We start from the raw sequence: 11,529 nt of genomic DNA, 5'->3' as shown, positions 1-11,529 counted from the left end.
TTAGGTAATACAACACGGGTTGCCCTTCCTTGGTGACGGACTTTGAAATCTCATAGGTTTCCAAAGACCAGTTAGGATCCGTGGCTCTCTTGCTGCCACCTTCGAGTTCCCCCGGCTGATAGAGGTATCTGACCACTATGTCGCGGGGGAGCTTTTTTTCCTTTAGTCCGACCGCCCTCGAACTTCTGACGTAGGACTTGTGCTCCACGTGTTTCTTTTTTATGGCATCCTTGGGTTTCATTCCCGTAGCCCTGGCCGCCTCGTTGTTCAAAGCCGCGATGACCTGGGGGAGCCGCTGAGTCCATTCCCTGTTGCGTTTGGAGGGATCTTCCAGCTCTTTCCAATACTGGTACCCAAAGAGACGCTCGGCCAGGGTCTTATTGAATCTTTCGACAATGCTCTGACCCCTGTGGTACTCTGCTTCGGCTCTCCTAATCTTAGTGCTGTGGTCTTTCAGGGTCTTAGTAACCACGCCCATGAACTCTGTCCCCGCATCCACTTGCAGCAGCTTAGGCCATTTCAAGACGCGCTTATAAATCCTACCTAGGGCTTCTGCGACTTCTCCAGAATCCTTGCTGGTTATGGGTTCGGCGTCCTTGTATCTGCTTGCGATATCGACTACGGTCAAAGCGTATCTATAGGTCTTCTTTCTCACCTTGTCGTGCGGTAAGAAAAGCAAATCCGCCTGATGAACTTTATTGGGGGTATTTACGGTGAAGCTGGGCCTGGGAATGTACTTGGGCACGGGAAGATAGACCTGCCAGAGGGTTTGTTTTCTTAGCCAGTTCTTAGCCGTTTCTTCTGATACCCTGGCCGCGGTCGCGAGTTTCTTGATGGCCGACGCTCCTTTCCAATAGCCTTCAGGCCCATAGTAAATCCTCTTGAGTTTGTCCTCTACGCGGCCCATTATATGAATTCCAAAACAAGATTGATCTTTCGCCCGTTGAAATCCACCGTCTTTCCGTCCACTTTAATGGTGATGTTTATGCTTTCTACCAAATTAGACAAATCATAGCTCAAAGAAATGGGAGTGTATTCTACTGGGTCAAATGGATTACCTTTGGGCAGAAACTTGGACATAAGAGAAGACTTTTCTCCATTGTTGTAACTATGGACCAAGTCGCAATAGACTTCGTAAGAGGATGCGACTTTCCATTTCACAGGTATGGCTGTGTCGGTAATTGTCTTGCCCGAGGCACATAATAAAGATCCCAATGGGTCAGACTTTCCAAAAGTTACTGAATAGTTTGGCATATTATGTTTGAAGGTCATTTCGTGCGGCAATCCTGTGGTGAGCGTATAACCGTGTTTTGCTAATTCCTTAGCAAGGGTGATTGGTGTGTAATGTCCATCGGGCAGCAATACGCCTTGATAATTGCCGCCGCCTTTATGCTCAGTGACCAAGGCATTGACTAAATTATACCAAGAATTGTACAAAGAGCAACTAACCAGCCGAACCTTATGGGCTTTAATGGGGGGATTCAAATAAGTGGTAAAGTTATTTTTATCGCTTTCCAAAAAGACGATCATATATTTCAGGAAACACAGTTCCCTTCGTTAGAGCAGATACGCCAAAGCTACGCCTCCGGCCAGCCCTGCGACTCCTACGAAGACCAACTCATTGTCTTTTTGTTTCTTAGAAGGCTGATAGTAATTCTTAAACTGAGGCTTTCTTAACCCCGTTAATGCCGCGGGGTGCGCCTGCGCATAAAGTTTAAAGGCGTAGTCTGTGTTTTCAAAGTTCCTATCCGCCTGCATTTTGTCTTGGTAGTTCTTGTCCAACCAATCCCTGTAAGCTTGTCTTTTTTCATTCCAAGCCGCCACGTCTCGCTGATATTTCTCCAGCGCTAAGTCGTGTCTCTTTCTTTCGGCGGCTAAATCTCCGCTGCGATCACCTCTAACTAATCTATCCAAATATTGACCACCATAATTAGCTCCAGTGAATGCTAAAGCTGCAATAACTCCACCTGCGACCACGCTAGCCATTATATATTAGAAAATCACAGGGATTTTCGCGAGTTATGTCGTTGGCAGGTACTTTTCCTTCCGTAGGTAATCCTTTACCATGATAGCTCCGCCTACGGCAGCGGTCATCTTGGCAAAGTTAGCGAAGCTCTTGCTTGGGTCTTCAGTAAAGTCTTCTTTGAGCACTTTCTTACCTACCCAACCAATACCCGCAACGATGGAAGTAATAATAGCTGCTTCTTCAACAGTTTTTAACAACGCGGTCGACATTATATTACAGAGCGAGAAGGTTATTACTCCATTTCAGGGATCTTACTTTTTCTAACAGCCGGTTCCACAGGTGCGTGCACGGGCGCGTGATACGTTGGTGGTTCTACTTTTGGCTTCGTAGCCCGCCATTGTAAGTAAAGGCTGCCTGCTGCTATAGCAACTCCTAACGCGCCAATGACGTACCCAGGATTAATGAAGGATTCCTCTTCTTTTTCCTCCACCTTTTCTTCTTTTTTGGCTTTGTTCTTTTTATTCATCTCCGCGAGCTTCTTTCCGGCAGCGACTCTGCCTGGAGATTTAGCCTTGGTAATCTTCTGCTCCTCTTGGGGCTGCTCTACCTTCGACTCTGGTTCACTCATTTATATCTAAGGACTTGAAGGACTTGATAAGTACTTGACTAAGTACTTAAGGACGACTTGGAAATAACCTGGGCGCAACCTGACCAAGTACTTAAGGACGACTTGACTAAGTACTTGAGGCGACTTGATCAGGTACCTCAGCAAGTGCTGCCTGGAAGACCTTTTCGACTTCTCTGTCCTTTTTGAAGTCCTTCCAAGACATCGTAAGTTCCTTCAAGTCGACGTGCTGAGCTACGTGCAAAGCCGCAGAGGCGACTGCCATTAACTTACCGCACTTCAAAGACAACCACCCACAGGTTATCTTAAGTTCTTGGGCGATAACGTAGTCCTCGCTTATGTCCTTCCGCAGTTGCTCCACGTCGTCTATGGGCAGCGCAAGTCCGAGAAGCTTGGTGGCCAGCTTAATGGCTGAGTCTGCTACGGCGTCCGTGGTCTTACTTGCAAGGGCGGCCTCGTATCTCTTATGGAACTTCTTGACTTCTTCTTCTGGCAACTTATTAACCTGCTCATGGGTAAGTTCCTTGCCTATCATTTCTTTACACTTCCCAGAAGACACAAGGATGTTAAGTTGTTCCTTGAGGTTACTTTCATCTAACTGCGTGGGGACTTCATCTAAGAGCTGCTCAATGTCCATATACATTAGGAATCATAGATTCCAACCGTGTAGGGAAACCTCAAAGAGAAGATCATCTTGGAATGTTGGTGCGTTTTTAGGTGCCGCATGTATTCGTGTAACTGTTCCTTGGATATCTCACCGCCGTAGTCAGAGAGAATGGTTTCCAGGTCAGACTTGCTCGGAGTATAAAATACGACAAGTGAACCTATGTTTTCCCTGAAGGGCTTAGAGACGCTGGTAAGCTGCTGCGAGAGCAACCAAACGCTAATATTGTCGTGTCTGCCGCTAAAGGCGAGCTTCACTAATTCGGAGGTGCGTCTTTTTACGTCGTCCCCGCTGGCGATGTCATCCAGTATGAGTAAAGTCTGTGTATCTTTAGGGAATTGCTTGTGCCAGAACTTAAGATGGCTGGATAACTCGTTAGGATCTAAGATATCTACAAAGAAGTCGTCATCTTTCACTCCTATGCCCGTCCAGGTGCGGTTATTCACGTAGGTGGGGCAAAGCAGTACGATGTAGTCGAAGCGGTATCTAAAGGGTCCTAATAGCTGCTCTACCACGAACTGCGTTTTACCGCAGCCGGTGGGTCCTACGATCAGAGCGTTACAAGGAATATGGTTTGGATCCATTATATATACGATGGACCCAGTGGACGCAGTAAGAAGGATTGCCACCGACGCAAAAGATAAAAGAGACACCATAGAAATGCAAAGGGAGGAGATCGATCGGCTGAAAGAGCGCGTGCAGGAATTGTACGATGAAATGTGCGGTCTGAAGCGTGCAGAACGGTTTGGGGCGCTGATAACTATGGCAACGTGGGCTAAGGAGTCCGTTAAGGACTTCATGCGATATCCCCTGTAGAATGTTAACAATAAGGTTAAATCTTTGTTAAGGATGCCTGGAAACTATTTCAAAGAGTGTCTCAGAATGTTGACAATAAGGTTAAATCTTTGTTAAGACACCACAGAAACTATTTCAAAAGTGTCTTAGAATGTTGACAATAAGGTTAAATCTTTGTTAAGGATGTTAAATGGAGGCTAAGATATTGTTAAGTATATATGGACTGCTTGTTGTGTAAGAAGGTGTTCAGCACCAAACAAAGACTTCAATACCACGGTTAAATCTTTGTTAAGTATATGCTATTTAAAAAGTGCCTTAGAATGTTGACAATAAGGTTAAATCTTTGTTAAGGATGTTAAATGGAGGCTAAGATATTGTTAAGTATATATGGACTGCTTGTTGTGTAAGAAGGTGTTCAGCACCAAACAAAGACTTCAATACCACGTTCGTCGCGGCGTTTGTACAAAGAAACCCCTTAGCCGCGCTTGTAAGGATTGCGGTAAGGAATTCAGCACCGTTCAAAAGATGCAACAACATCAGGATAAACGCATTTGTGGGCTTTGTAAGGACTGTAATAAGGAATTCCACAACCCCTTCGAAATGCAGCAGCATCTGAATAGGGGCGTCTGTAATCGAACCAGACAGTGTAGTTTCTGTAATAAGATACTTAGTAGTCGTCAACGTTTACAGACGCACCGGAGAACGCATGAAGTGAATTATCGATTTCTCTTTGGGGCGTATGACTTGGAAGGCGTGGATTGCTACCAATGTGCGGATTTGATGTGTCGCTGCCCGCATAAAGAGGATTACTTAAGGAATCGCATAGATTACCATAAGAAGATAGTCCGTACTTTCCCCTCTTTTGAACGCGCCGAAGGCGTTCCGTGGACTAAAAGGGAGTATTGGAGGCAGGAGTGCGATCGTTGTGGTTGTGTTAGAGAAGAGGAACATATCTTCAACTGCCTTAACCCTTTCACCAAAGGGATCCCAGCTCAAAAAATACTCCACACAACAGAAAACCAGCAAAATTTAACCCCTTTTATTCAAACTGATATTTAAGCATGAAGGAGTTATTTTCATTAATAGGAACCCCATATTCAAATGAAAGGTTTGGAAGTGTACTTTCTATTCATGGTGTTGGTTCGGCAAATGAGCATCTCTGACATGAGATTGAGGCTGTCAATGTTACATTTTATTGAAAAAATCACAGGGACATAAAAAATGCCAAATATGTCAAGTTAAAAATCACTTCTTTTAAAGAAATCAATTAAAAAACACTTCTTCTAAGTATTTTATAAATAGTTTATATAAATAATGGGCTTTCATGAAGATAAAGGTTTAAAAATGTGTAAATATTTACAAACGTGTTCTTAGTATGCATTGCGATGGGTTGGCTAGAATGTAGGTTTGCTGTAGAAGTTTTCAAATTATATGACAAGGCATTTTTTGATATAAAAAATGTCAGTCCAAGAACTATGGTTAATCAGATATTTCTGTCAGCATTACATATGAAAGTTCGGTGCCTACAACCTACAATTTGGAAAGAGTAGCCATTATCCGGAATGAATTGACAGGAAGGATGGATTACTCTTTCCAATATTCTACCTTGGTATGCCATACTCTGAAACAGTTGAGTTCCCTGCTGATGCACAAATACACTTTACAGCAGTCACACATGAATGTTGTCTTGGTTAATTTATGAGGAACCTCTCTCTTTGGGACATCTGGGTGAGAAGCCATGTACCGGCGCCTTCTCTCAGTGCAGACTTGACAGGTGTGGTCACAGCCAATACCCTTGACAGGAAGATGGTCTCCAACATTGTCAAGTCTGAAGGGGTTTGCCTGCCTTTTCCTTCCAGGTCTCAACCTTTGCATCCTCCAATTCCCAACCAGCTGCAGTATTAACTCCTCTCTAAAGGTTGCAAAGGATCTCTTTCTCATTCCAGGGGGGGTATGATCTACAAAAAACCCTTCAATGACGTAGGAGTTAAAAGCCACAGCCTCAAGGAATTTCATAACTAGTCGCATGTACCAGCGCATTTGCCTCCTATTCTTCATAACAATTGTGAGTTGATCATTACTATCTACTCCACCCATGTTAGAATTATAGTCCTCTATCATGGAATGCGCTTGTACATCAACCAAATCATATCCACCACCCCGTCGTCTTTGGTTTCGCTGAAGTGTAGTTACTTGATCTGGAGAATGAATGGAGGACAAGAAATGGACTAATTTGTTGTCTTTCCAGCTAAGGGCAACAATGCCATGATAACTCCTATGTTCAAAGCTGCCTCGTGGTCCCATCGTCGATGCTTTGAGATTTTTCAAAGCTGGTGGAAACCCTTTTCTGTTGGAGCGAACAGTACCACAAACATAAATACTACGTGGCTGCAAATAAAGGCACAAGGCAAGACTGTTGTAAAAATTGTCAATGTATAAATAGTGTCCTTTCCCGTGTAAGTCACTAGTTAGACGTGCTACAACAGCTCCTGACTTTCCTATATCTGAAACTTCCTGTTCCTCTCTAGCTTTGCCAAGATAGACCTCAAACCTGGACAGATATGCTGTTTCTGAGTCACACAGTTCATAAAGTTTGATACCCCAGCGGACGGGCTTTGATAAAATCCGTTGCTTAAAAGAAAGTTTTCCTTTGTAAGGTATCATACATTCATCAATGCAGATTTTTTTCCCGCAATTGAAATTTCTTTTGAAAGTCAACTGCATTTCTTCAACGAGAGGCCTGATCTTAGCAAGTTTATCTTGTCTAGCAACTTCATCTACTCTATCTCCATCCAAACTATCTGGATCCGAAAAAAACACATAACGATTTAAAAACTGAAATCTTTTTAATGTAAAAACATGCTGAAATCCAGGTACTAAAAAAAGCCACTTTCTCTCATCTTGTCTAAAGTAGTTTTCATAATTAGGAAGGTTAACGTCTCTGTTCATAGTAAGCAACAGCGCAAGAAATGCTTTGAGTTCCCTAATATCAGTCAATGGCTTATCTGGGTCTTTTCCTGTTTTAACCGTAAACCAACGGTTTGTCCAGCCAACCACCTTTAGCAAGAATTCATCAGAAATAAACAGCTTGAAAAGATCAATGGGTTGTCCTTCACCAGGCATTTGGTTGATTGTTGGTCCACAGTTTCTTCTGTTAAAAACAGTGCGCGGCTTGTCTTCATAAAACGATCGAAAGACTTCTCCATCACGATCATTTCTCCAATCAATATTGTCCGGTATTTCATAAACAAAGCCTCCAAAATCTTCTTCATCACTCGATTCTCCAAAGATATCCTCTAAATCCTCGTCAGAATCACTCTCTGAACTTTCTGAGTCCTCTGAATCACTCATAACAACGTTTGGTTTTTAAAAAATGGCGCCCGTAAACGCACGCTTCATCCGAACCTTTCATAGCTTCTTCATCAAAAATATCATATGACACAATATGGCGGAAAGCACGTGCCTTTGGGGTTTCAGCATTATAGATTTCGTCAATATGATTTAGGCCCCTCTAGAGCCAATTAACCGGTAGTTTCCAGCTCCCAAACATCAAACGATCGAATTCCCGGAAAACCGGGATAGTTCGTACGGGAAACAAAATTACAATCCCGGAAAAGCGGGTTACTTTGGTGAAAGGGTTAACAAAGATTTAACCTAAACGTCAACATTCTGAGACACTCTTTGAAATAGTTTCCACACATACTTAACAAAGATTTAACCTTATTGTTAACATTCTGAGACACTTTTGAAATAGCATTTCTTGGGGCCTTTAATAGTAAGGTAGGGTTTGCGCAAAGAGTCTCAAATCCCATCCTTATTTTTATTTATTATTATTAAGGATAATGAATAATAATAAATAAAAATAAAGACCCCTTTAAAGGGGCCTTGCAGAGTCCCCTAAGTATATGGTAGCCTACTTCACGGCATTCTTTGGGGGCGCCCTAATCACCCTTTCAATATATGGACTGTATTACTTGCGAACTACCTGCCGACTGCATTACCCCTCGTAAGCCACCGATACCCAAACCGCGTAAAAAATACACCTGCCTTCATTGCGACAGGGTATTCTCCGAAGGATCCTTTGTGGGGCATTGGTGCTCCGCGGATCCTAAAGCGCAGCGGACTTTAGCAGACGCGCTTAACTACAAAGAGGAGATGGAGTGACTCTTCTTTCAATGTCAAACTTCCATCGGCCATTTACCTTACCATAGCTGCGTAAGTGGGTGAATTCCTCGCCCTGAATTACGTACCGCACGCAATCCGGCGCCCAAAGGGAATATTCCTTGCCTTCTAAGTCTTTGAGGACTAACCGTAAACGGTCGATGTCTTCGAAGACGACGTAATTTTTTATTTCGTATGCTTTACCGCAAATCAGGTCACGCCAGTGAGTCAAGCTGAGCTTCATTATACCTATGGAATATCTTTAGGTGCGTTTTCAAAGTGGCGTAGGACTTAAACCGCTTTACACAGCCCTTACAGGGAATACGAATACCATCCGCGTAATCCATCAGGGCACGGCAGATAATGTCGTAATCGTTGCTAACCATCGTTAGGTAACCATTTACGTCAAGCTGTGAGATTTTCTTAGATTGCTTCGCGGATAAGACGCCGTTTCCTTTTGGGGTTTTCAACTCAATACACAACCCGCGGTATTTCTTATGCGCATTTAGGATTAAAAGGTCGGGTTGACCGGCTTGGTAGCCTTTTCGCCAGCAGGTTATTCGCTTGCTGTCTGAATCTTGAAGTTCGCCAAGACCCGGCGCTATGATGAAATCGGGGTAAAACCTACGTGTGTAGTCGACGACCTTCGCGTGTAGGTCGGCTTCATTTTCGATCTTAAATACTAACTTGTTTGGGCCGCCAAGCCGCCTTTCTATTGCATATTTACCCGTTTTCCTTAGCGCGGGTAGGACTTCCTCAAAGACCCAATCACGAAACTCCACAGCTTTGGGTAGTTTGGCGCTAAATATCAGTTCATACAAGCCAGGTTCGGATATAAACACGGCATTTGGTTGCGTAGTAAAGGAGCGGTGATTCGCAGCCCCTTGTAGATCAACCCATTTTTTCTGGTATTTCTCAGATACGTGTGCTCTAATTGCATCTCTAGGGCGCTCATAGCCCAACGCCAAAGCCACCTCCTTTGCTTTGAAGTACAAAGTTTCGCCTTGCACTATGCATTGCAGTTTGGTGTCGTTGTTTTCAAATACGCGAAGCATTGTATATTTAAGAAATATTTTAACATTAATATGCAACGCTCTTTAGCTGATTCATTTCTACGCTCAGTTGCGCGTCAGACACGACGAAGACGTAGCAGTTTATTTTGTCGCCGTCGCCCGCAGCGGCATTCTTGGTGCGCTTGATCTCCAATGTTATGCCGTCCTGCGTATTTACTAGACGTAAACCCTGACCATGTAGGTCTTCGTCGTTAATGGTGCGCATGTCAATCCACAGCGCATACTTATCCTTAAAGAATTCCTCGGGGCTAATTTGGTCGCCAAACTTACGCTTTGCCTCTCTGTACACGTCTGCGGGCTTTATCCCCTGGGAGTAGACCTTGTTTGGAACGCCGTTTATGTTGACCCCTACGTTAGTAATGTTAGGGTTGTGAAAGTCTTCGGAGTTGCGCTTACCAGCCTCGTAGGGTTTGGCAAACACCAACATCAACCCCGTGAGACTTCTTCGGGGGAGGTTAATACTTTGGTTAATAACCTCATCCGTCTTATCCAAGAAGCTAAATGTCTTATACATCACTACGTGGTCGTAAAGGAATGCCTTTCCGGAGCTGTATTCCATGCCAGCACTGCGTGCCAGCTCTTCGCTGTATACCGTTTCGTACTGTAGCTCTAAGTTGGTAATAAAGTATGGGGTTGTTGTGGTAAGTGCAGTGCTTAGCCCACCAATGATGTTATTAGCATCTGCTAAGGTTACTTCAAACTGTAGCTCGGATAACTGTCTTGGGTAATACACACCGTGATTCGTGATTACTTCAAAGTCCAGCGGTATGACATACTTGCTACCATAGGCGGTCTTTATTCGCTTTGCGTCTGCCACTGCGGTTTCTCCGCTGCCGTCAGTAGGTTGCGTTTTCGTAGGTGTGCGGACCTTACGTAGAATGACACTACCAATTCCTTGTTCTATCCTTTGCGCGCGGTCAAATGCTGTTAACCATAGATCCTTATAGGTGGTATACAGATCGTACCTATTTAAGTCCAGCAAGGATTCCCCAGCAAACTTGATTCTCATCTTAGAAACGATGTTGCGACCCACGTTGTTAACGATAATCCTTTCATCTGTGGGGCTTGACTGCACCGCTAGGTCGAACCTTAACGCCAAGGTGCCAGGAACTAAGACTAGGTTATCCGTTAGGCGGGGCACGCCTACGTACAGGGTTTCCCCTGGCTTAGCGCTAGAAGGTGTGAATGTGACCCGGTGAAAGGTGCGTTCTGCTTTCAGCCCGCCAACCTGCTTAGGTAATACGTTGGGATTTAACTTTGAGCTTATCATATATAATGGAAGTAGAAGGAACAGACCCCGACTTCGATCCCACCACTGAGGAAGGTCAGGCTGACATTAACGACGGTGATGAAGAACCGCTGCTTCCCACCCAACAAGTCGACGATTCCCTAAGGGATAGGATTGCAAAGGTCCTAAGACATCCCAAAGCACGCGAGTACACGTTTCCGCGTGAGCACATAGAGCTTCAAAACATGGGCGAGCCGGAAGCAGCCGCGCGGGAAACCGTAGAGTGGGCAACGCAAGAGCTAGAGCTGCGCTACGACAACTTCGATGCTGACGACGTAAAGCTCACGGAAAAGGGAAACAAAGTCCTCATAAGCGTCCAAGACTTAAGATTTCCCGACAAAGACCGCTGGACAAAACCGCAAAACCTCTTTGATGAGGAGGGCAACGTTAGGGGTGACGTCTTGAGATTAAGAGGCTTTCAGCGTGCTACTAGAAGCCTGTTAGAAAGGCTGCGCAACTTAACCGAAAGGACCAACGCGGAAAAACGTGCCGCGGATCTGCAAAGGGAGTTAAGAGAAAAAGATGTAGAATATGCAAAGCAAGGTCAGCTACTTGCCGATGCTGAAAAGAAGTCCGCCCATCAAGATGAAAGAATAAAAGAAATAGGAAATCAGGTGGATCAGGCCCTGCGCGAATTAGACAAAGCACGGGAGGACTTAGGAGAAGCCCAAAGCTCTGGCGCCTCAGTGGAAGCGCTGCGGGAAACGTTGGAAGAAAAGGAGGAGGAATACATGAAGCAAAACCAGCGGCTTGCCGACGCGCATAGGAGGGAAGTCGAATTTAAAAATCAAGAAATAAGGGAGCTGGTAGACCAAAGAACCCAAATTCGACGTGAAAGAAATCAAACTCAAAGGGCTCTTAACCTCGCCCTGCAAGAGTTGGATCTAATTAAAGACGATACCGATAACCTGCAAACCACCATAGCCGGCTCTTTAGTGGAACGGCGACGGTTAATGG

The sequence above is a fragment of the Actinia tenebrosa genome, unplaced genomic scaffold (assembly GCF_029948245.1).
Source record: "Actinia tenebrosa isolate PJP-AT-01 unplaced genomic scaffold, QUT_ActTen_1.0 PGA_scaffold9__36_contigs__length_13948895, whole genome shotgun sequence".
Classification (NCBI taxonomy): domain Eukaryota; kingdom Metazoa; phylum Cnidaria; class Anthozoa; order Actiniaria; family Actiniidae; genus Actinia; species Actinia tenebrosa.
The sequence above is the reverse complement of the archived record's forward strand: the minus strand, read 5'-3'. Positions refer to the sequence as shown.